This window comes from Lissotriton vulgaris, chromosome 9, assembly GCF_964263255.1.
Source record: "Lissotriton vulgaris chromosome 9, aLisVul1.2, whole genome shotgun sequence".
Lineage (NCBI taxonomy): Eukaryota > Metazoa > Chordata > Amphibia > Caudata > Salamandridae > Lissotriton > Lissotriton vulgaris.
In genome coordinates this window covers 970,122,817-970,150,527 of record NC_141697.1, presented here as the reverse complement: position 1 = coordinate 970,150,527, position 27,711 = coordinate 970,122,817, and positions in this window count along the sequence as shown.

Genomic DNA, 27,711 nt, shown 5'->3' with positions numbered 1-27,711 from the left:
CCGCCTCTCTTGGCGTGAATGGCCACGTTATGAAGCAGCATCTACTTCATAACTGCTAATGTGGCAGTCAGATTGTCGCCCATGCCCCGACAAGACCCCTTCCAGGGTTGGTATAGGGGGCTGCCCCTCAAGTATCTACGTAAACACTCCATAAGGTTATTTTTTAATGTACATTTATTTGCTTGAATAATAAATTAATGTTTGACAGACGAAAAGAGTGTTGAAATCTATGCCCTAATCAATTACTCATCAGCTTAACCAAATTCCTTTCATTTGGAGCCCTATGCAACGCCTCAACTTCTACACTCCCACACGCCAGCTCCGATCAACCAGCCACGCCCTCGCCGCCGTCCCCCGCATCCGAAGAGCCACAACGGGAGGAAGATCCTTCTCCTACCTGGCCGCCAAGACGTGGAACTCCCTCCCCACCCACCTCCGCCTGACCCAAGACCACCTCGCCTTCAGGAGGCAACTCAAGACCTGGCTGTTTGAGCAGTAGCGGACCCCCCCCTCCCCTAGCGCCTTGAGACCCTCCCGGGTGAGTAGCGCGCTATATAAATGCCTTGATTGATTGATTATGCATACAGCCCTTTGTTTGCTCCACGCTGAACCCCAATAACTGGCTGCTAATGAAGATGCTCTAATTGTTTTATTGCCAATACCAAGACAGGGTCTGGGCTCACTGGCAATAAGGACAAGCCTCACCATCAATTAACTATAAACCAAAAGCAGTACCAATATTGCCACACTACTTAAACTTGGATCAAGAGTGATCACTCGAATCACTGACTGAAACAGTAATTCTCAGGAAATATTTTATCCGGAATGAATCCAATAAGTTTTATTATTTTTGCATCACAAATATCATATCAATGAGCAATTTTTTCATTTGAATACAAACAACACTTGTTTAGCTCCACGTAACATGTCAAAGAACATAAATTCGACAAACAAAAAGACAATGATTTTTTGCAACAAACTCTCAACTTGCATTCGACATTCATACAGAACAACACATTAATATATACACACATATAATCATTAGACAAAAATATTTACAACATCAAAATTTAGAAAACGTAGCATTGGAAATCAGCAAATAAAGAGTTTTGATATGCTTGAGAGTCAATCGAAAATTCCTAATGCTGGGTAGAGGAGGTCTACGCGTTTCGATGACCCCTTGTTGTGGGGAAATCTCATCAGGACCATGTGCCTGTGAATGGAGAACAAGATTGGGTCAACCATGGGGACAATACCATGCCTCTCATCGCTACAGTGGGGAATGGGAAAACTAATCCTACCTCTCAGTTGCTGGGTTCTCTTTTGTGGTTGAAACTGTAACAAAATTAGAGCCTCGTTTAGCCTCTGATTCCAAAAAAGCGCTTCTCTCAAGCATATCAAAACTCTTTATTTGCTGATTTCCAATGCTACGTTTTCTAAATTTTGATGTTGTAAATATTTTTGTCTAATGATTATATGTGTGTATATATTAATGTGTTGTTCTGTATGAATGTCGAATGCAAGTTGAGAGTTTGTTGCAAAAAATCATTGTCTTTTTGTTTGTCGAATTTATGTTCTTTGACATGTTACGTGGAGCTAAACAAGTGTTGTTTGTATTCAAATGAAAAAATTGCTCATTGGTATGATATTTGTGATGCAAAAATAATAAAACTTATTGGATTCATTCCGGATAAAATATTTCCTGAGAATTACTGTTTCAGTCAGTGATTCGAGTGATCACTCTTGATCCAAGTTTAAGTAGTGTGGCAATATTGGTACTGCTTTTGGTTTATAATTAATTGTTTTATTGAGCAGGGAGGAGTGGGATGACCTGTTGGGCATCTGAAAGTCAGCTGTGTCTAAATTCCCCAACAGATCGGTCTTCAGAGGTGATGCCGTACACAGACTGTGGAATGGACTGGGAGGGGTGCCAGATGTTTCTATGCTGGTATGCACTGGAGATATCTGGAGTTTACATTATCTGTAAATGCAGAAACATACCAGCCATTTCTTATGGAATTACCACTTTAATTGTGTGTCTGGTTTTCGGAGGTTGAACTTGAAAGGTTAAAGGGGAATGAAGTGTTTAAAAAGGATTTGCTGATTGAAAGACTTAAGGGGTTTTAGCGCCAGGTTCAAGTTTACTGATACAGATGAGTAATGTGAAAGAGGGCAGTGGAATTCCAAAGGAATGCTTGGGGTTTTCTTCTCCTTTTTGTGGGCTAGTAAAAGCAAGAGGGGAAACCACAACAGTTCGAGACATATGCATGTGCCCAGGCGTGCACACGTACCCAACCAAATACAACCCCCCCACACACACACACACACATACACACACGTCACAATGTCGATTTTACCACCAACATTTCCAAAAATGTGGCACCTATATTATAAAGTTATTAGTTTATGAGAAACAGATCTTCACCATAGGTATTATATAGTTAGCTGTTAAAATTAATAATACTAAACATATTTTACTCCCACGTCTACTATGGACAGTATTTTATTGATTAAGAGCAGGACGCCAGATTTCTAGTTCCAACCATGACTTGCCAGTCATTCAGAAGTGTATTGTTTAAGGTATAGGCAATGTGGAGCCGCTGAAGTTATACTTTCCCACCCTGGGAATGTAAGCACACTGCCTCCTGATATAGAGTAATGTATGGCTGGCGGGTAGAGGTAAGAGTTTGAAAGACTCCTGCGAGGAAGATGTTATATTGGATTAATGGCAGAAGGGATTTAAGCAATTTCAAATGAAAGCTTTGAGGAAAGCACGGGTCAGGAATTTCTTCTGCAGTATTGTTACAAAGTGGAACTTTCTGGTGAGTTTTCAGGCTCTGTAACACCCTCCTCTGGGACCTTAAAAAAGGCTCGTGCTGTCCCGCTGTGTCCCAAAATAATGTTTTACAGTTGTCTTTGCCATGAGTTCGGCGAGCTAGGGATACTTTATAATTTTGAGACGTTTTGTTCCTTAGCTTGTTCAGCATTTCATGCAGAACAGGGTGGTGTTTGCTGTAATTTTCCCAGATCCAACTTCTCTGGGGTGTGGTGCCTTCCTGTTTGAGTGCTGATTTTGCTCCATAAATCTACAAGCAATGGCCGACAGGTTTGGGGTTTTTTCTTCCCCGGATGCTGATTTATGTGTCTGTCCGTGGTTAAGGACCAGAAGTCTTTAAATGCACGCCTGAAATCTGTGTGCAAGGCTAGCGATCTCCAATAGCTACTCCACCTTTTTCCCAGCAAAGCTCCCAGGGGGATGGCTGATCTCGGCTTCTGTCCTCCAGAAACAGGAATATGTTTCATTGGAAGTGGAGGTGTTGTATTTCCATGGGTGAGCCATTCATAGGCAATGGCTTTATAACCCCCTCCCTGGGAAGCTCACATTCTCCTATCATCAGCTTTGCTTTTTCTTACATTAAAGGAAACTCCTGAAGATGGAGAAGGACTTATGACTCATCTTCCCACAGGTGCCACCTACATCCAATACACTATTCACATTAATAGAACTGATTCCCTATGGAAGGGCTGTAACAGCCCTGCACAGAGACCCCAGACACAACCGGAAGACAAAAACACACTAGTTGGAAAGAGCAAGTGGGAAGCGGGCTGTGGTGATAATAGACTCTAAAGAACAAGAACCACTGAAAGTTAAAAGATCCTCGATCAATGCCAGGATTTGTCAAATTCTGTGCATACCACACCACACCACAGCAAAGCTAGTATGTGTCCCAAATGGTAATTCCAACGTTGTCTATTATCAATTTAAGTAGGTCTTATCATAAGGTACAAAAACCAAAGGCATAACTGAATTCCCTTGGTAACTTGTACATTGTCTCTCAGTGGTGCTGCACAGGGGGAGGGGTTCCCAGTTGTTTAAAAGGACTCCACCTACTAGGATTCCTAATGCCATGCTTCATCAATGAGTCCTCACCCATATACTGGCTGTATCTGGGAGGGCGCCACCTTGAACCTCAAGGGGGCTCTTTTGATTTTTTAGGGGGCTGGTCTAGTTATAAAATTGTCTACAGGTATACAGGCAGACCACTGAAAGCATAATTTATTGAAGTACCTTGTGAAAGGATTAAAAACACAGGATGATGTCACAGGAGTAATTATTAAGACTCCGACATCTGTTGGGTATGCATGTTTCAGCCAAAGTCCTGTGCCTTATCCTCAATAAGATGAGGGGATTCCTAATTTGGGTTTGTATATATATTGCATGCTTGAATTAATGTAAATAGACTGATTAGGATTGACTGCACTAGTGGCGCAGCAACACCAAGTAGCATTCAGTGGCGGCCCATAGCAAATAAAAGTGGGGGGGGGCGAGTGGAGGGATACATGGGAGTGCAGTGGCGGAGCAGGCAGGGGATTAATAAATAAAAATGTACTTCATGATTACAGCCTCCTCGCCTCTCGCTACTTCTCTGCTGCTCCCAGCAGTCTCAAGGGCAGCATCACAGACTCCCTGTGCAATTCCCGTACTGCTCTCATGCTATGAGAACAGCTTGGGGATTGGCCTGAGTGGGCTGAAAAGATACTCACTCGGGGACAAGGAGTCTGCTGTTTCCCCAACCCGGCTGCACAATACAGCCGGGTTGGAGAAAGCAATGTGCGCATGTCAGTTGGCTGGCCTAAGACAGCCGGCCAAACTGATATGTAAACTTACAAGTGCACATACGCCTCCCGCCTCTATCATGGCCTGGCCCCGCCCCTCCCTGCACACGCAGGCTCAAAGCCGGCGGCAAAAAAATATAATTGTAGTAAGATATTATTTGATTTTTCAGCTGCTTGCTCTGAGTCAGAGGATGACACATCTCCGCCATTGAGGAGGAGCCACATTGTTATGTGCAAAGAGGTTTAAGGTTTCTCTCTTGACGAAACCTGTTGACCTCAACAATAGTGCCTCTCAGATGTGGGGCATGAACTTCAGATGCCAGGTAAGCTTACTTGTGCCAAGAGTTGTAAATCCCTGCACAGGATGTCGACCTGCTCTTAGTTCCCTTCCATGCTTCTCAGAGGGAAGGGTATTCTGTTGATGTATGTAAACCGTGCAAGGGGTAACGCTGGCCCCTACAACCCTACTAAGCAGGGCGACCCACAACTCGCCAGTGTCCCCTTAAACCACCTGTGAGCTCCAAGTCAGTGCAGGGAAAATTAATATCTGTAAGATATGGGAACTTCAGGGACCCCTCGTCTTATTCTGCAGGCGGGTCCACATATTTTGTGTTATTCCACTAAAACCACTATATCTCCCAGAACCTATATATGACTAGCTTTATATGTAACAACCATGTTTAACAAGTTTCACTTCTTTTAACTACGTGGAGGATACTAAGACAAAATAAAGGATTATTATTAGATTAAAAAAATAAAACATGGCTTGTATCGACACTCCTCGTTTTAAGTTGGGCATCCCTCGCCTAAAGTGACCTTTTGTGACTATTAAGATCGAAACATGTTCAAATGTTTTCATAACATACTTTAGGATAGGAAATGCCTCCAGTTCCCAGAATGCCCGGGTACATGTTTGGGCTGCTTCCGCTGTGGTGTCTCACAAAGAGGGCTATTGTAACTGAATCGTGAAATAGTGTTTTGTGCTTCAAACAGAACAGTAACTGCATTGTCAGTGAGTGAACAGGATTCTTTTTCAGTTCAGGAATGAATTTTAAAACTATTAAATTCAGGAATGTACGGTTGCAACTCCAACCCCCTCCATGTGCAGGCCAGCTGATCCGCCTCACAGACAAGCCCTGGCATTTTTATCTGCCGCTCCTTATCAGGCTGCCAACACTCTGCCCGGCTATGCAGGCAGAATTCATTCATGAACGTGAGACCCGGTGAAAGCAGCCGTGATTTCAAGGCATTCTTTTTGACTTAGTGAGGAGGATTTTGGCCCAACAGTAGCCACGCGCTTTGTAGGAATCATTATCAATTTCCAAACTAAAATATACACATCTAAAAAATGCATCAAATTGACTTCACCAAAGCATAAGAACTTTGACAAGCATGTTTTATTGGCTAACAGTTTTTGACTAAATAGTTTACTTTTACTTTGATACCATTGAGGCTTGAACCAGGACGTTTGCGACAGCTGATATTGCAGTATATGGACAAGCCGCAGCCAATCGTTTCATTAGGTCTCGCCTAAAACTGAAGGCTTATAGGTCGCCAAATGCTTAACAATGGTATGATTCCTTGTCACTCTCATTGGCTTGTTTCTCATTCATCACTTCTTTCTTTTGTTTCTCCCTTTCCCGGAGCATGGATGTGTTAATGTATCTTTCCACTGCTCTCTTTTTCACACGCTACTTTTTTAGGTCGAAACCTACCAAAGAGCCCAGCTGACTGGTTTGCAAAGACTTCTTGGGGACATTCTGAAAGCGTCCCAGGAGGCATTCTGTCCATTGCTTACCATTGGATTTGTGGTTTGTAACTCACATTTGCATGCTTTGCTTTCTTTTTGCTTTCTTTAATTGTTTTGGACTGTCCAGCATGTCTTAGTCCCTCCCGTGAAGCAGATCATGTTTACTGTATTCTTCCACAAGTGATCACTTGCTGTAAGTAGGCCTTTAAATTCTGTTCTTATCATGCCACATTTGTGTACATTCAAAGTCAGAGGTCAAATGTCAGGCTCCCTCTTCTGAGGGAGCTAGGTGTTTACTTTTCTTTCTCTGGCTATAATGTGGAAGGATTAATCTGGGAGGAGGTGAAAATAAAGGCTATTTTTCTAGCACACAACAAAATGTGAATGTCTATAAATTAACTGTGCAAACAGTTCAGAATATATCAGAATATATCAAAATTAGAAAAGCACAAATGAAGCACTTTTTTTGGCTTTTTTTGGTGGAGCAAATATTTTCATACAATCAAAACAAATCAATACACTAGGTGATGCCATTTCCACACATTAATGCTTGTACGCTGTGTAGTTTTATCAGCAAAACTGCAAATGCAATGGTAATTTCAATTGAAAATGTGCTGCCTGTAATGGCAGTTCACTACCACACCATGTATAATCCACTCTACGCCAATCTATTCCACTCTAGGCCATTATATGCCTTTCCACTCTATGACACTCTACACCACTCTACGCTACTCCACTCTACGACACTCCGGGAAACTCCACTCCACACCACTCTACTCTCCTCTACTCTACTCTACTCTATTCTACTCTACGCCATGCCACGCCACTATATATCACTCTACTCTACTCTGTGCCATTCTACTTCATGGCACTTTGTGTCACTCTACAACACTCTACTGTTGTGTAGTTCCTAGGACCCCCCAGGACCTGCGTGTTTTGGATGACCTAAACTGAGGGCTTGGTGTGCAGACAGACTCTGGACACCCCCAAACGATGATTCAGCTGTTAGACCTGCTAGCTCTTTAGTGTCACTATCACCCCTCTATATTATACAGTGTGGTAGGTAGTTTCTGGCAACCACTGAACATGACAACCCCAATCCATCAGGTATCTTGGAAACAATACGGTATCTTTCGCTCAGTCACCCGTACTTACATTTCTAAGAATACATAGAATGACGATTGGAATGGTTTCAATAAGTATTTATTGGTCAAGCGTCAGTCTAGTATGAAACATGTTAGCTGCAACAATCAAAAGACAGGAGCAGACTAATGTAATTGCTAGTACCAATATTGTGAAAAGTAGATATATTTCTACCATAATGCGAATAGGATGAATAAAAGCATATTACGGAAAACAATCGCATTGGCGTACTCCTACGATGCGTATCCTACCTAACCGTACTTAGCCTAGAGGTGTAGGTGAAGCATGTATGTGTAAGTGCTAGGATATGTCGTAATGGAACCTAATGGACCCTAATGGAGCCAAAAAGTCCCCGCGGAAGTGCTAACCTCTTACCTGATGGTTCTGAATGAAGGACCCCGTCTCTGCGTCAAAGATGCCCCCCTGCAAGGAATGTCAGGTCTCTGTCTGCCGAAGGATCAGCCTGCAGAGCCTCAGTCCAGCCAGGAAGGAATTTTTCCTCACCCTTTGATAAGGGGGAGTGAGAGTCTTTTATATTAAAGTGGTCCTCTGGGGTTTTTCTAGAATCGATATGTTTTGAAAACATTTGCTGATCCTTTTCTAAACAATCATGAGCATCTGCAGCTGGCTGTTGGCCATTAATGAAAAAAGTGGTGACCCTTGCACAGAATAAATCTAACGTGCCGGGCGACATGTTTTATGTACATCAGGTATAGGGATTAAGATATGGTACCAAGAGCTGAATGTCAGAGAGTCAGAAGTCAGCTACTGGGTAAAAGGTCACCTGTGTAAGACTGTTATGTCGTGTTGATGGGACATAATGTATGTAATCGGTATATACATGATAGACCTAACCTAAGGGACATGACACTACACTGCTTTACTCCACTCTACTTCACTCCACTCTACGCCACTTTGCACTACGACACTCTACTTCACTCTATGACTCTCTTTCTAGCCATTCCACTCTACTCCACTGTACACCATTCTACTCCACTGTATTGCACTCCTGTCAATGCCATTCTACTCTAAGACACTCCACTCCACTCTACGCCACTTCTCTCTATGCCACTCCACAACTCTCTACTCCATGCCACTCTGCACCACTCCACTCTATGACACTCTACAACACTTCACTCTAGGCCAATAAACTCCTCTCTACACCACTCCACTCTACAGCACTCTACTTTATGACACTCCACTCTATGACACTTCATACAATGCCACTAAACTCTAAGACATTTTGGGCCTGATTTAGATCTTGGTGTATGGGTTACTCTATCACAGGGGTGACGGATATCCCACCCGCCAAAATATACATCCCATTATATCATACAGGATTTATATTTCGGCAGACAGGATATCCATCACCGGTGTGACGGAATACCCCATCTTCCAAGATCTAAGTCAGGCCCTTTATTCCACTCTATGCAACCCCATTCCACTCTGCGTGACGCCACTCCACTCTAATCAACTCTATGCCACTCCATTCTACGCCATCCTAATCTACTCCATTCTTCAACATTTTACTCCACTCTATTCTAAGGCACTCACTCTGAGTCACTCAACTCTACTCCACTCCACTCCACTCTACTCCACTCTACAGTGATCCACCCTATGTCACTCTTTGTCACTCCACTCTATGACACTATACTCCATTTATTGCCACTCTAGTACACTCTACTATACTACACTGTACACTACTCTGCGCTACTATATGCCACTTAACTCTGGGCCACCCCTCTCCACTCTATGCCACCACACGCTACACCACTCCACTCTAAGACTCTACTCCACTCTATGCCACTGCATTCTATGCCACTCTACCTAATTCACTCTAAGCCCCTTTACTTGACTCTAGGGCACTTTATTCCACTCTACAACCTTCTACTACACTCTACCCCACTCCACTCTGCTCTACTCTACTCCATGTTACGCTTCTGTAGTCTGCTCCACTCCACTATACAGCATTCCACTCTATGACATTCCAATTCACGACACTCCACTCTAGGACCCTCCATGACCCTCCACTTTACTCCACTCTATGATACTCCACTCTATGACACTCCACTCCACTCTATTCCACTCTACTCTACTCCACCGTTCCACACTTTACTCCACTCTGCAACACTTTACTCCACTCAACATCACTCTATCTTATGCACCACAACTCTATTCCACTCCACTCAATGCCCCTCCACTCTACGTCCCTCAACTCAATGACACTCTATGGCACTCTACGCCACTCTATGGCACGTTAGAACACTCTACACCATTCCACTCTATGTGTGCACTACCACTCTACTCTATTCTACTCAATGTCCATGTCCTTGTCTTGGGCCAGTTAAATCGTCATGTGCACTTGGCATGTTCTCCACTGGGCTGTGTTGCACAGCCTGGGTAGAATACATGCCCAGGCTCCTAGTCCCCATCTGAGCACTGAACCATGACGATCAGACCAATCACAACGCTGCTATCAGCAGCGTTGGGTTTGGCTAGGGGAGTCTGGAAGTCTAGGGGCTTCCTGTTCAACTTGAAATCAGGATCCATGTGCTATTAGTGAAAATGCACCATCAATCTCCATTATTAGACATCTGGCATCCCCAACTTATTACCAGTATGAAATTCTACCAAAAGTTGCATGGCATGTCTTTCATTGAATTAAATCATAGAGATTTGGTGTCGGACTAAGTTGGGCAGTAGGTCCACCACCAATGTTAGGCTGAATCATAAAAAATATGGGGGGATCGAATAGGGGAATCCAAACTGTCACTGCCTGCGACATGGTCACCACCTTGGGAACACTCAATATCCGAGCTGTACTACAGAAGACTCAACTTTCAGTTCCTGCTGCTTTTGGGAAACCCTCCTTTACAATTCTCTGTTACATCAGGCATGAGTTCTCTCCAATATTTATAACAAAGGAGAAATGGCACAGGGTTCTCCAGCCTTGACGTCAATGCCACCTTTAGCAGAGATTGAATGTGCTCTGCAACTTGTGCAGTTTTGTGATTTCGCACACATACAAGACTCCTGTGAGAAGAAAGCTCAAAGTGGCAAATGTATATTTTTTTTCCCCACCAACTGTTAGGTCAAAGGCAAAAGGTACTGATGAATTTGGGATTGCAGATGCTGGCAATCCCTCCTATTTATTGCTCTACGTTCCTGGCCAGTGTCAGTAGACTAGCGTGTCCAACAAAGGTGCAGGATGGCCTGATCAGTGGACCAGCGATTTCCAAAAGATCAATTTAAGTACAGCAAATCTAAGTAAAAGTAATTTAAATATGGAGCAATCATCCTGAACATTTGACATGGATCCGGCTCACCTGAATCCTTTGTTGGACACCCCTAGAGTAGAACTGATAGCATGGGGAATCCTCACGGAATCCAACATAAAACTTTTGATCAAGACGAAGAAGTGACTGAGGCTCTGTTGAAAACATATAGCTACAGGTAATGGCATTGTTGAAGCTAAGAATCTATGCCCATAATCTCCACTGTGACAAGTGTCCTGCATATGTTGGAGAGGGAGGTTCTATAGCAGGATTCCATGTTAGACAATGACGTCCAACCCCTTTGACTTTAAAAGCTTGCTTCAGATAATTCAGACTCTTTTTTTATCACTGGTTGTAGCTATGGCAGCAGGGGAGTCATGCAGGCCCATCGTTGCAGTGACCCCACCAAACCACCAGCCATCACCAACCCTACAAGGGGGGCCATTCAGCCCAATGCCAATAAACATCTCTAAGATATTGGTGTCTTGGGCGGTCCTTCATCATATTCTGAAGGGGGAATGGCATAAGCATGGGCGAATTTTGCGAATCTCGCGTTCGCGAATTTTGCGGATTTGCGAACTCGCAATCCGCAAAATCCGCGAATTTGCGGATTTTTTTTTTTGTGTTTGCGCGTGTTTCTGCCAGTTCGTGAGGGTTTTTACAATTTCGCAATTTGCGAACTTACCTGTCGGGTCGCAAGTTTTGCGAACTTGTTGTTTCTACGTGTCCAGCCTGTTTGGGACACTCTTCTTCATCACTGCCACTCTCTGTCACCACTGCCACTCTCTGACTACTCATGACACCCTCTGGCCCACCCATGCCACCCTCTGTTTCATCACCACACCCTCTGGTTGTCCAGTGTACATTATTTTCGGCAAAGCAAAGCACACCTTCCCTGCCTCAAGTGACCTGAATTAATTTGGGGCTGATTAATGTGTCACAGAATATTTTTTTAGCTGGCACCTGCTTCCTTAGTGCTTCCTGATTAGTGATCTTTTGCACTTGCTAAGTGCTTTCATTGTTGCAAAATTAGTTACAACACCTGCCCTGCCCCAACTGACAATAATGAATTAGGGGCTGATTAATGGATTTTAACTTCCAGCCTGGCTCCTGCTTGTCTCCCTTAGCTGTAATTCAGGACCTTTGTGGCATATGTGTAACTATTCTGAGGTTCAGAGCAGGGTCACATAATAGTTGCAACTGGCAACTGAACTCTGGAGGGGCCCCTCAGGAAGCACTACAGGAAATGGCTACTAATGATGAGCCTGAACTTTTGAACCTGGTAAGTAGTTTCAGTTTTGCTAAGATCGTATTTCTGCAATTTAGCACTTACTCGCGAGGTGCGAAGTTGTACTGGCAAGCCGCGAACTCACGCGAACAGTGCGAGCAAGCCATAAAATCCGCTGCTCGCGGATTTGCGGATTTTGCGGGAGATTCGCGGATCTCGCGGATTGCGAATTTACCGAAAATCCGCAAAATCCGCGAGCAAAACGGATTTTCCGCCCATGCTTAGAATGGCATCATTTTTGCGTTAAGCCACCGAGCTCTGAATGCTCCTGTGATATTTCAGGACAATCCTGGTGCTTTCCACCAAATCTTAATCAAAAAGACTTGAGACCCACAGGTCTCTCCCTTTTAAGTATCAAGCATCATCTTTTGGCTAATTGCTACCCATCATTGCCATTTTTTAACATGCATCCAATTCTTGCCATCGATTGCCTTGGCTGGCTCCCACCCACTTAAAAGCATTGTGTGCTTGCATGGGTTGGTGCTTGTCAAGAACTAGGCTTAGAGGGTGATGTATGAGATTAGTGAATGCCCCCAGAAATTCAAAAAAGATATAGGGGTCATGAGCTAGACTGTTCTATGGAGGTTGGCATGGTTGTGTCTGATTGACTTTGAAATGTAATTATGGGATACATTTTAAATATATATTCATGGCTAATTCGTGAGACAAGCATTGTATACAATATATTACCTGGTTCCTCTTGGCACTGAGTTGTATTTAATTGTTTGTTTATTTCGCTTTATTTGTTTCAAACAATAATATAAGTTTAAAAAATACTCTATATTAGATCATGTGATTGCCATATTAGGTGGTTAATGGACACAAGAAGTGCCTGCCTGTCTCAATCATTGCCTATCCATTTAGTTTGTTTCGCTCAGCGTGAATGGGACCTTGTGATGCACCTTACAAAGACTATTCATGGCTACCTGTTAAGGCCACACCAGAGTTTGACATATTTACCATGGTATACAAATAACTCCATTGAGCAGTTGCCTAATTTTCCAGTGTAGAATATTGACTGCCTTGTACTCACCCAGTAGGTCCCTTCAATCATTCTTTGCTGTCCTTCCAAACATATTTAAAAAATTGGGATTTATGCTATCTCACATGTTCTCATGCGTTTTGACATACAAGATTGGGTATTCTGGTACTTCTATCCATGGGAAGGTCCCTGACACACGGAAGGTTCCGTGTCCCGACAGCTTTCCTCTATTCTTTTAATTTTCCACCCTTGACGGATGCAATTGTGTAAATAACAGACAGGTAGGTGTCACCAGATTGGACTCTGCACATCCTGTTTGGTTCATAGTGCAAACTTGAACAGTCAATAAAAAAAGACTGAAAAACGTCAATCTCAGGGGGTCGATTGGCGAAGATGAGTGAACAAGAATTGTACTCATTGCACCAAACATTGTTGGCCTTAGTGTGTAGGCGCCAATTAGCTAGGTAAATAATACACATGATTTTGATTACTTTTTTGAAAACCCTCAAGTAAGTCATTGTTGATAATATGAATTACCAGGAAGGAGATCAATTTATTTTTTTCTGCTTATCAAAATGTATTTATAGAGTTGAGTCAGAGTAGCAATCAATTTGGCAGTGAATCAGATAATCCAGCAGGCTATACTTAAAGGTTTTGTGCATAGAGAGTTAATAATATGGGAGGTAGCTCATGGTAAAGCAAGAGGAATATATATGCATTTAGGCAGGAAAGAATAATGTGGGTTGGATATCTGTGTGACACATAAGCCAGGTAGTGCCACTAAGAATTAATGATGTACATGGAGGGATTGTGACAAAATGGATTTACTTCTTGATATACAATTATACAATACAGGGATGCTAGTACTGAGGTGGTTGGAGATGGGAGCGGAAAGAATACAGTAGCGGCTGCTACCGATCATGAGTGGTGGGCGGGGAGTGCGGGACGGAACAAAATAAGAAAAAAAACATTTACCTGGGCCGGCCAGCTGCTGCCTTTTCTCTGTCCTCTTCTTCCTGTCCCCGCCAACTGCAGGAAGGACCAGGAAGTACCTGGGCTCCCAGGCTCCCCATAGCCAATCAGAATGCTGCAATGCAGTATTGTGATTGGTGTGAGCGGTGAACCGCAGAGCTCAGACAGGGACTGGGAGGCTTTGCATGTTCTTCAGCAGGCTGTGTAAAGCAAGCCTGGTGGGTAAAATGCAAAGTGTGTAGGACTATTTGGCTAGCCTGAGAGACCCAGCCAAGAAGTCATACGCACTTAAGGAGTGCAAACCACTCCTCTCCCTGCTCTGGCCAGCCTCGCCGCGCGAGCCACTGACTTCAATAGGAAAAATACAATGATAATAATGATATGTTGTTATCATTTTATTTTTCCTATTGAAGTCAGTGGGGCGACGCTCCTCTGCCTTAGCGGAGGAGCCGCCACTGAAAGAATACATTTGTGATCCAGATGGAGTACATATCTGGTAAGGGCTCTCAGAACAAGGGCAATCCCAGTATAAACGAAGAGCGAATTATTGCCAGTGTTTCTACTATTTATAAACTTTTATTGATCCAAGAACCCCAGTGGTAAGAAGCACAAACAGCATTCTGTTCTTATAAGTGAATCTTTCCAGCAGAGAAGAAAAATTATGGGAAAAACACAAACTCCCTTCATCCAGTTAAAATCAATATGGCTGCAGGTTATGCAAGATGAAATCGTATTGGAATTGAACAAGTTGTCCTGTAATAAAGAGTATTTTGTTTTCTCATGTGAGACTCGTTCGCCATATTGTGTAAAGTCTGTTACTAGGCTACACATGTAAAAGATATTGCTTATTATCACTGGAGCCTTGGGGCAGAGTACCTACAGTGCAGGTCAATGAAATGACAAGATAGCCTTGATACAAAGTGGAAGCACTCTCGAGTGTTAAGGCTCACGCTGGATGGCAACACATTCTTATAAGCACAGATGCAAATAATGATTGAGACATTCACAAAAATCAAAATGCTATTTAATTGTGGAAAATAAAAGGACCGATCTGTATTACTCTTATTGAGAGTTTATGCCATGAGTATTGGATCATATAGCTGGATATACTCTGCTGTGTTATAGCAGCGAATAACAGAAGTTGTTTTCTCTACTGTAGCAGCACCATGGGAAGTACTCACTGTGGTGTTGTTGTGCACTAGGCTCACATACTTGTGAGATAATGAACACACAGTGTTAGGGTACTGGCAACTGGCCCATGGTATGCGCACCCGGCCTCTTTTATTAGTGGGTTAACCTGACCGGTGATGCCTGTGATGGGTGGGTGTAAAGGGTACTACATCACACTCTTGAACACTTCATCAACTGCCGCATTCCTTGTCAGCAGTGGGTCTTTGCAGACAAACATAGACAAATAATGTAACGCAGTCATGACACAGTTATCAGGGAGCGGCATGGACTCTCTGCTCAGTGGAGAGCAGAAAGCTCAGCTTCAGTGCGAAGGAACTGTAAAAGCACAGAGGGTGGTGAGAGTGAGTGGCAGGAGGCAGTATTACGTTTTTATATTGTGCAGGCATAGTGGTAGAAGTTCTCTAAATAGACGGAGGTGTGAGTGGGATGAAGGGTCTACAGTTTTTTTTAATTTAGGCATGACAGCGCGGGTAAATGGTTCACTGACAACATCGATGTAATAAGTAATCGATGTAAAAAGTATTGCGTAAAAAATATAGACAACAAAAATATCGACTCCTATACTTAGACAGGTACGTACAAAAATATTGACTAAAAAATACTGATGTAAAATATAAAGGCATATACAATAGTGACTCTTATATAAGTATAAAACAAAGTCATATTTATTAAATATTAAATTTAATTGTAACAAAATAAAATACATTTAATGCGCATTTTAATAAAATATATCAAATAAACTCAATTAAAAAAGATAAACACACAAACATAATTATTTATACATATATATATATTTACCTTAAAACAGTTATTAAACTAATATTTTTTATTTATGTTTAAAGTTTAACATTTGGAGCTGGCTTGGGAACATGGAGGACCTGGATCACTAGCTGGGACCTGACCTGACTGATCCTTATTGTGGGGTGATTACCCGGGCTACACTAGCATTACTGCAACCATCAAGGATCTTGTGAACACTCTACCTGACTTACCAAACCCTGATGAAGTTCCTTATGCCAAAGGAACAAAAGGCGTTGGCTGATGTCTGATTTTATTTCAATCATAAATAAAGGAGAATAATGGACTAAAACTTACTATCCCGACTTCATTTCTGGTGCACCTTCCCTTCTAAAGTAAAATTTCCTTCACTGTGCGGGAGGTTGAGAATGTAATAAAGTCTGTGGCACCCTTGAAAGCAGCCGGCCCTGATGGACTTCCAGGGGACTTACTCCGAGCCTACCCGACTGAATGGGCTAATTTGGTTTCCGCCCTCCTGAATGCCATCCTAGAGGGGGGACCTGTCCCAGAATCTTGGAAGGGGGCAGAGGTGGTCCCCATCTTTAAAAAGGGGTGTCGGGACAATCCAGGGAATTACAGGCCGATAAGCCTGATAGACTCGACGCAAAAGGTGGCCGGGAAGGCTATTCTAGGGAGGAAAAAACACACGAGGGGTACCAGAAGTCTGAGTATGAGAACCTACAAAGTGTTCATTCTGTAAAACAAAACCAACAGGTTAATGTACAGGGTATAACAATCCTAGTAATATGAATGTAGAACTACAGGAGAAGAGATAGCTAGAAAAACAGCCTCAAGAGTGCTTGAAAAAGTACCCATCAGCCCGCTCAATAGCGGAGCATCGTCATCTGGGTTGCATGGTTGAAAATATGGTGTCCAGAATGCCCTTCCCTAGGAAAAACCAGGGCTAGCAGAACTTGGACCACTTGGTTGACCCTCAACCATTAAAGATGATCAGGTGCAGACTGAAAGGTGCTAGGTTGCAGTGCTCAGAAAAATTGTGAGAAAAGAAAGGGAAAAAAAGTTGTAATCCACGTGTTCTAAAAATACCTAACTTGATGTCATTTGTATAACTTTATTGGGTCTGACCATCAAGGTGGTATGATTAAAAGCAGAGTGAAAAATAGCATGCAGGGAATTGCTATTCACCATGAATGTAAAGTGGTCGACATGTTTCAGCCTGAATAGGCTTTCTTCAGGACCTATGATGCACTACTGCAACATTAACTTACTGTGAAAGAAACTACAGAATTGCTCCAGTTCCTCAAATGAGAAAATGGTATTTACCATTTTCTCATTTGAGGAACTGGGGCAATTCTGTAGTTTCTTTCACAGTAAGTTAATGTTGCAGTAGTGCATCATAGGTCCTGAAGAAAGCCTATTCATGCTGAAACATGTCGACTACTTTACATTCATGGTGAATAGCAATTCCCTGCATGCTATTTTTCACTCTGCTTTTAATCATACCACCTTGATGGTCAGACCCAATAAAGTTATACAAATGACATCAAGTTAGGTATTTTTAGAACACGTGGATTACAACTTTTTTCCCTTTCTTTTCTCACAATTTTTCTGAGCACTGCAACCTAGCACCTTTCAGTCTGCGCCTGATCATCTTTAATGGTTGAGGGTCAACCAAGTGGTCCAAGTTCTGCTAGCCCTGGTTTTTCCTAGGGAAGGGCATTCTGGACACCATATTTTCAACCATGCAACCCAGATGACGATGCTCCGCTATTGAGCGGGCTGATGGGTACTTTTTCAAGCACTCTTGAGGCTGTTTTTCTAGCTATCTCTTCTCCTGTAGTTCTACATTCATATTACTAGGATTGTTATACCCTGTACATTAACCTGTTGGTTTTGTTTTACAGAATGAACACTTTGTAGGTTTTCATACTCAGACTTCTGGTACCCCTCGTGTGTTTTTTGCTATTTAGTTGGGGGACAAGGTACCAATAGGTCTATAAATACGACTCCCCTCAGGCCCTCTCTCACCCTTTGTTTTTTGACTATTCTAGGGAGGATCCTCCAATGGGTGGATGAGAACCAGGTCCTATCCAACTTTCAGGCAGGATTCCGCTCAGGAACGGGCACCATTGAGCAGGTTTTTAGATTACTGCTTCTGCACTGGAAGGTGGTGGAGCTGGGCAAAGGCAGTCTTTATTTGGCCTTCATTGACCTGAAGACTGCCTTTGACCTGGTTCCTAGGGAGGAACTCTGGAGGGTTCTGCAGGGTCTTGGACTCCCCCTCCTACATTCTGTCGCTCCTGATCAAATTACACACAGATAATTATGCTCAGGTGCGCTGGGGCCAGAATGGGGAAACGACTGATAGGATCCCGGTCTGTAGGGGTGTCAGACAGGGTTGCGTGTTAGCTCCCACCCTATTTTCCCTGTATGTAAACGGCGTGGTAGAGCACTTGCTTCAAGAACCAGCGGATGCACCCTCCCTGGGGGGTGTTCGGATCCCCACACTGTTGTTTGCAGACGACACCCTCCTTATTGCCAAGACCCCCCAGGGTCTTCAGAAGCTTTTGACCCGTTTTCAGGATTTCTGTTTGACAAAGGGACTGGTTATTAATGTGGATAAAACCAAATACTTGATAATGCATCCACCACGGAAACTAGGCCGACCTCCTGTTTTAAATTCAGTTGCTCTGATGAAAGTCTCCGAATTTGACTATCTGGGAATACGCCTGAGTAACACTATGACTTGGACGCCACACATCAACAAGATGGTTCTCAATCATAAAAGGATAGGGGGTGCATTATTAAGGGAATATCGAGCCTCACCCAAACACTTTGTGGCACCTGCAATTGACATCTATAAAGCAAGAGGAGTCACCTCAGCACTCTACGGGGCAGAGCTGTGGGGCCACTGCAATTTGGACTCCCTATCCAAGTCTGAGAGCAAATTTTTGAAAGACTTATTAGCTCTCCCCTTGAGCACCCCTACAGTTCCTCTGCTCTTGGATGTGGGCTGCAAGTCGATTAAGGACCAGGCCCGTCTCCGGCCTTTGCTTTTATGGGTTCGCCTGTGGAGGGTCCCAGATTTAAAATCCTATGCTGATGGGCTGTCCGAGGTGATGGGAATGGGGGGCTGGCATAAGATCAAGTGGCTGAGGGACACTAAAAATCTCCTGGGGGAGCTGGGTTTGGGGGACTGTTGGGTTACAAAATCCGCTCCACCAAAAGCTTTCCTAACAAAACTGTACTGGGACTGGGTCTCCTGCCAACTCATCGGCAATCCACGCCACTGCAATTCGACTGCGGTATTTTTAAGAATTAAAGACGTGGTGGCCTACGAACCCTACCTGGATTTAATCACCAAGCCAGTGGATAGGGCTCTCTATTTTAAGTTCAGAATAGGCACTCTCCCGATTGGGGACCTTCTTTCCAGATGGAAATCGCCAGTTCAGCTATCGCCTTTTTGTGCCCTTTGCTCCACAAGGCGTGAGACGGTGGCTCATATCCTTTTTGAGTGCCCGGACTACATTCGTCCAAGGAGACATTGGCTCAAACCCTTATTCAGACGTTTGGGGACGCGCCAGCATTTGGTGGCGCTACGCATCCTGTTAACTGACACTTCCCCTCTTATAGTGTGTGGAATCTCCAAATTTTTAAAGTGGACATGGTTGATTCGCTGCAACAGATTGTCTATCTCAATTTAATCTACTTTTTAACTAATTTATTATTGTATAAAGGGTACTCTTTCCCTTTTTTTAATAATTGACATATTTGTACTATTTTGATCTGCAGTTTTAAATGTATGTAATGCTTTTAAGATATCTTTGCATGTCGAAATAAAGCTTTCAACCAACCAACCAAAATTATATAAAAAATAAAAAAATATATCAAGGATTAAAAAATATTAAAATAAAACTAAAATCTATAAAAAATTGAAACATTAAACTAATAAAAAATAACTATTCCCACAGTGCGGAAAGTGCTGGATAGCGGAGGGAAAAAAATTACTATATCCACTCCAGTGAGTGCAGCAGTAGAGAAAGTTTTGGATATCCGAGGGGTAAAAATTACTGTTCCAACTCCAGTTGATTACACAATTAGCATATTTAATTACAAATTAATTAACAACTAATTAATTATTAAGTAATAATAAATTACACATTTAACACTGTTACATCTCAATGAAACAAATATTATTAAATAAAAAATAATCAAATAATTTATTTAAATTACTTCCCACCCTATTCCCCTATACACCCATAATCCACTACAGAACTAAAAACGCAACATTAAAATAAAGAAACATTTATAAAAACTAAAAGTTTAACACATATATTAAAAATACAACAAAATCTTATACAAAAAACATACAGCACATACATCACATACATTTACAACATATACTAAAATACATAACACTAAGTAAAAAATCGATATTTTTAACAACTATATTTTTGCAAATGATATTAAATACTTCAATATTTTTAAAATCGATATTACTTAACTTAAGTCGACATTCTTGACCACAATATTCTTGCTGTCCATATTACTGAACCACAATATTTTTTACTCGATATTTGTGCAACTCGATATTTGTGCAACTCGATATTTTAAACTCGATATTCTGTATGCACACCAGGGTAAATACACTGGGTGGATGAGGTAGATGGCAGGGCACCAGGCTTATTTTTTTAATATTTGAGAAGAGGAGAGGTGGGTAATGCTGAAGAGGATGTAGTAGTATAGAGGACAAAAATATTGTGGGGCAAAAAACAGCAAGGCCTAAATGTCGACCAGGAATGTGCACCCATCATGTCTTTGGAAGATTAGCTGCAGTTGTTGAGAGGCAAGATGGCCGCTAAGCTGCTGTAGAGAGCAGTCGCACCTACTCCTTCTCCTGACCCATGGAGTATGAGGCTGGAAGTTTGTGTAAGATATGCTGATTTTCCGAAAAGCATGCAGCAGTGATGGAGGTACTGGGGTGTTAAAGAAGGCGCTGACAGCCCTGCGACTTTATTATGGAGAACAGTTAAGGAAAGCGATCATTCAAGGCTTCACTACAATTATAAGGATGTCACAGCGCGCTGGAGCAATCCCGAAAACCACAGCAATGAGCAAACGAACCACTGCAGCGAGTATCACTGCCCAAAAGGCTCAGCCTAAGAAAGGAGAGAAGCCAGACAAAGTCTCTAAAGAAAAGGAAAAAGAAAAGGCTGAACCCAAGGCGATGACACAAACGGGAACCCCTGCAACTAAAGGACAGCAGCAACAACAGAGGCGCCTTCAATCGGACAGCGGAGCGCCGAAGCACGCGAGCACTATACCTGCCTCAGGTAAAGACTTACGGCAATCTACCGTCACGGAGGCTTTTGCGGGGAGAACCCAGCCGGTGATCCTGGTCTCCGAAAGCGCTGCGGTCTCAAACACGGAGACAAACACAGAAGCTGCTCTCGCCGTCCGCGAGGACGCAAGCACGGCGGTTGCTAGGCAACTGGGGTCCCAGGCGTGCACGCCTCACGCGGGAGCCGCACTGAGAGAGAAGATTGCCGAGAAGGCAGGCGGGGATTCAGATGCGGATGCGGTTGCAGATGCGGATGCAGATACAACAACAGAGCTGAAGAAGATAGGAGAGGCGGTGAACGTTAATAATGCCCAAATGCTTGAAGCTTTGTTGGAGGTAAACCTTGCGCCCACACCTGGGGACAGTAATATCCTAGCACAATCTAACTGGGGGAGCATGAAAAGTCTAGAAAGTCGTACATCAAGGGGGGTTAAAGGAAGGAGAGTACGCTCCCTCGAGGTGGAAAAATTCTATTCTGTGACTGAGGGCTCGGACTCCTCGTTACTGGGCTCAGAGGAGGAGGATAATACCACAGATCTCTCGCTAGGGTCGGAGTCAGAAGGGTCCCACTTTAGCGAGCACAGAAGTAAAGAAACAGAGAGGAAAAAAAGAAGAACTATGATAAGACGAGACAGAGATATAGACAGAGCAGCATCAAGTACAAATAGGAAATTGCTATGGGACTATGGCAGTACCTCTAAAATGTACGAGGAACACGATTTAGGTGATGCCCCTGATAATCACCCTACAAATGCCTCTCAAGATACAACCGAAGCGCCACCTCAAGCGACTCTGGATGGAATGTTTGCTATGTTGAAACAAATGCATATAGAGGCTCGCTTAGAGAGCAGGAGAGCTAGACAAGACACTAAAAAAATACAAGCAAGTATTAGGAAAATGAATAAAAAATATAAAGAGGTGGAAGAAAGGGTGGTACAGGTTGAAGAGAGAACTGGTAGGTTGGAGGACGAAGTCACAGACTGGCAGGCTTCTAGAATAGAGCAAGGAAAGGTGATCGAGGATCTACAGTGGAAGCTGGAGGATTTCGAGAATCGCCAGCGGCGGAACAACCTGAGATTTCTGGGTCTAGAGGAAGGAGTGGAAGGGAAGGACCCAAGGGGCTTTATGATCAAACTATTGAAAGGCGCATATCCAGAGGCACAGTGGCAATGGGAATTAGAAATCCAGAGAGCGCACAGATTCCCACTGACGCAGAAGAAAACAAGAGACACTAGTCAGAATGTCCTACCTAGGGCAATGTTAGTTTTCTTTGGAAACTTTTTGGCCAGACAGGAAGTTATGGAGACTGCCAGACCGGATAAAAAAAAGTCAGTTGATGGGGTTACATTCTTTACTAGGCCAGATTTCTGACACACGACCGTAGAAAGGAGATGGAAACTCAGGCAGCTAATTACTCCATTCCAACGCCAGGGTTCTGAAGCATACCTGATGTATCCATCGAAGCTGAAAGTTGTTACAGGGGGTCGCATCAGAATGTTTTTCTCAGAAATAAAAGCAGGCGAGTACCTCACAGAAATCACAGAGAATCAAAAAGGCAAGAAGAGTAGGGATTCTGAACCAGCATAAGCTCCATATTACAATACTAAGAAGTATTGAATATGGCAATATACGGGTAGGATGGGTAGGAGAAGGAGGCGACACTGCAGCAGTGAGTAGCCACCTATAGGTCAAGATTGACCTATTTGCCTGTAACAGGGGGGGGTCAGCAAGGGGAGGGGGGGGGTGATGGGGGGATGGGGGAGGGGGGTGGGTGGGAAGGGGGTGGTGTAGAATTAAGGCTATGTACAGCACAAGCTAAGAAGTTATGTAGGTATAAACAGGTGACAGTAAATATTTTGAGGAGGATGACTGCAGGCTCAACTTTTAAGATCAGATGGCGTTAAGAGTTGCTACTATTAATATTTGCGGTTTGAATGACGGCGGGAAAAGACAGAAAGTTGCGGCTATGTGTAGATTATTAAAATTGGATGTTATATGTCTTCAGGAGACACATGTGAGAGGAAAGGATAAATATCTTATGGATCAGCTAGGGTATGAAGTCTTAGCACATACACAGCAAGATTTAAAAACAAAAGGAGTGGCTATTTTTGCAAAAAAAGGGACTATGGTGGTGAAGAGAAAGAAGGAGGACGATGAAGGGAGATGGGTGATGGTAGAAGGGGAGACTGCTGGAGGGCGATATACAATTGTTTCTGTATACGGCTCTAATGAAGATGAACCTGAACTATTTGACTTATTAGATGTCGAGTTGGCAGTATGGTCAGAACCAGTAATCTTTTGCGGGGACTTTAATATTAATGGGTTATCAGGGTTGGGTATGTCGGGAGGGGGGATGAAGGGAGATCGCAAGAAGAAAACACGAAGAGCTATTGCCAATTTAATGGGTAATAACGCACTGGTTGATGTTTGGTCAGCACACAATCCCACGGGAACAGGCAGCACCTTTTACTCTGCACCCCACAAAGTTATTGCTAGATTGGACTACTTTTTAGTCTCTAGCCCCTTAGTACCAGACTTAAAAATAGAAAAGTTACCCCGGGTTTTCTCAGACCACAATCCACTGGTATTGACTATCCCTCAGAATTGCAATGCTATCTATAAAGAATATAATTGGACTTTTGAAAGAGGGTTACTTAAAGAAGAAGATTATGTTAATAGAATGAAGGTGTGGATCAGACAATTCTGGGAGGTAAATAGAGGCACGGCATCTACAGGAGTGGTCTGGGATACATTCAAAGCAGGGATAAGAGGGGAAACACTGGCTTATACTTTTCATAGGAGCAAAAAAGAAAAACTTGAATTAACTAATAGGTTACAGGATCTAACGAAGCTAGAACAACAGCTTTTCCAGGCGGTCATCAACCAAGAACCTCTTGAGGAGATCCTATTAGAGATAGAGCTGAAAAGGGCAGAGACTAGCGAAAAATTGGCAAATAAAGCGGCAAGTAATTGCTTAGCAAAAAAGGAAAAATGCTACGAATTTAATGAGCGGGTAGGTCATATGTTAGCAGTCCGTATTAGACAAGATTTGGTAGCAGGAGAAATTAAAGAAATTAAGGATAAAGGGGGAAATGTTGTGACTAAGGTAGAAGACGTGAGGGAGGTGTTTAGGGAGTTCTACTCTGAGCTATATGATCAAGATTTGGGAGTTGTGGAAGATGAGATAGAGGATTACTTAATAGGCATTCCTCATAAGGAATTGAGTGAGGAGGACAAGGAGACACTGGAATCACCATTAACATTGGGAGAAATCCATAAGGCAGTAACTAAACTCCCCTCAGGGAAGGCTGCGGGGCCTGACCAAATTCCGGCGGAATTTTATAGAATCTTTTGGGACACCCTGGGGACTGATATGCTGGAAATTTTAAGTCACGCACAGAGGGGGGAAAATGTACCACAATCATGGGCCGGAGCAAATATTATTGTTATTTTGAAAAAAAACAAATCACACTTGGATCCCGGTTCATATAGGCCGATAACGCTTATGAATGCTGATGCAAAAATTTACTCCAATGCTCTCTCACAAAGACTAAGTAGGGTAATCGAGGGGTTGGTATACGCAACACAGCACGGATTCATACCCGGTAAAGGGACCACTCAGCACACAAGGCAGATGGTTACCATATTGGATGCTGCAGGCGCCACAGGAGACCCTGCCTCGGCCATCTTCTTGGATGCAGAGAAGGCCTTTGACAGGGTCTCCTGGGGGTACTTGTGGAAGGTCTTGGAGTGGTTCGGGATAGGAGCAGGCTATATAAAGGCTATAAAGGCGTTATATTTAGAACCCACAGCCAAGGTGAGGATAAACAGAGGGTATACTGAGGGTATACGTATAAGACGCGGTACAAGACAGGGCTGCCCGGCTTCACCATTGTTATTTGCCTTATACCTTGACCCTCTTTTGCGAAGATTGGAAGGGAATTCCAACATTCTCCCGATCAAATTGCATTCTCATGAGCAACATTCTCCCGATCAAATTGCATTCTCATGAGTACAAAACACTTGCCTACGCGGATGACGTGGCGGTGGTCACCCCAGAACCAGGGTCGGCTATTTTAGAAATCGAACAAGAGGCTGTATTCTTTGGTACTATCGCAGGCTATTCACTGAATAAAGGAAAAACACAAATTATACAAAACAACTGTGTGAACTTTCAGGATATAAGAGTAGCTCCTGAAGTTACGTACCTAGGTGTGAAGATCACAGCTGACTTAGATAGGTTAGTTGAAATCAATATGAGCCCGCTACTGGCAAAAATAAAAACAAATACAGAAAGAATGAATAATTTACATCTGACCTTAATGGGTCGAATTAATGTAATTAAAATGGTAACATTCCCAAAAGTTTTGTATTTGTTTAGATCTATTCCATTATTTTTTGATAACATATGGTTTAACAAGCTGGAAGCGATATTGAATAAATTCATTTGGGCCAAAGGGAAGACAAGGAGAGCCTATAGACACCTAACAGTAGATAGAGAAAAAGGTGGTTGGGGGGCGCCAGATTTCAGGCTCTATTATTGGGCCGCTGTAATGCAGTACTGTCGGGGGTTAATAGGTGGGGGAGGTACAGAACATACAACGGAAACCGAGGCAGGATCAACCAATGTCTATATTACATTACTGGGTGAGGAGGCTGAGAATGGGTTTTTAAACACAACAGACTTCACTTATTTTAAACATACACGGTTTAAGACTTTGAAGGCAGCCTGTAGGGTGTGGATAGGAGTGGCAAAAAAATTTGGTCTGGGCAGATTTAATAACTATACGCGGCTGTACACAAATTGCTCACTACCGAGGGAGATCTTTAGGGATGTCACTATGAGAGACTGGTATAATAGGGGCATAGTGAAAATAGGGAATCTGCTGGATAGCCAGGGGAATATGCTACAGTTTGGGGCCTTAAAAACGAAATTCGGGTTAGAGCATAATAGTTTTTATAAATATCTCCAAACCAGAAGTTTTTTAATGCAAAAACAAGGTGGCCCGGCAGGATTGGGACAATGTAAAATCATGGAATATATAGAAATAGCCAATAAGTGTACGATCAGACAACTTTATGCGGAACTGAAAGACAATAAAACAGATGAAAGGGCAAAATACTCACAAAAATGGTCAGAAAAATTGGGGTCAGGGTTAGAAACCTTTCAGTTATCTTTGGATTTGGGCAGAACAGTGTTATGCTCTGCAACCCTTCAATCACAGCACTTTAAGACAGTATTCTCACTTTATCACACCCCGGCCAGAATCGCCCAGTGGGGCGGCACGTCGGGAATAACATGCCCTCGGTGTAATTCAAATGAAGCAGATATTGTACATATGTTTTCGCAGTGCCCACAATTGCTTACCCTGAAAATGGCCATCAAAGAGTTTTTTGATAAATCACTTAGGTTTAAAATTAAACTCACTGATGAATTAATTATATTGGGGGCGGAAGATACGGCAGAAGCTATGCCAGTAGAGTTTATTTTTGTTTCACTTGCAGTTTATTGTATATGCATAGCAAGAAATTGGCTGAACAAGGCTCCCCCCCATTTCAAGAATGGATTGCAAGCCTTCTTTCTATATATAATCTTGAAAAAGCAATTTATGAGAGGAAAGGTAGGAGGGCTAAGGTATTAGGTAATAGAATATGGCAACCTATCACGAGGTGGAAAAACAGTAGGCTAAACCCAGGTTAGTGAAAGAAAGACCGCCATAAATTACAGCTGCATGTCTTTTGCTTTTTTCTGGGTTCTTCTCGGTTGTTGTATAGGAAGGGGTAGCATATATCACACATATGTCTGTTTGATGAATCTTTTGTGTTATAAATGTACTGTAATGTATATAATCACCTGTGAAACTGGTATGTGCTGTAAACATATGCAGGAATATGTGGAAAAATTCCTTGGAAATGCTTAATAAAAATATTTTTAAAAAAAGGAAGATTAGCTGTTGTTTTTGACCTCATTTCCTCACCATTTCATACTGTAGGATTATGTAAAGTAGTTTCCCCTTCGCCTCAAGTGTGCTGGTAACAGCAGAGGCTTGAGTTGAACAACTGAGGAAACTCGAAAGGTAGGGAGAAAAAAGAGTAAGCTCCCTCCAACTGTTGCTAATATAGTGTTCCAAAGATGTTTAGAAAAAATATCTTAGGACAAAATATTGTGTTAAGAATATTGAGGACAAACATATTGTGAAGGTAAGTTTCTATAGGTAAGTAAAGTTTTACTATATATAGCTCCACCTTGACAATACATATTTCTTCAAAGTGGGTAGATGTGGAGTTAAGAATAGTAAATCTATACTTACCAATTTGCACTTACCTACTCGTTATTTTGGTCCTCAATAGTTTTGACCCACCATTCTGAACACACAATATTTTTGGTTCCAA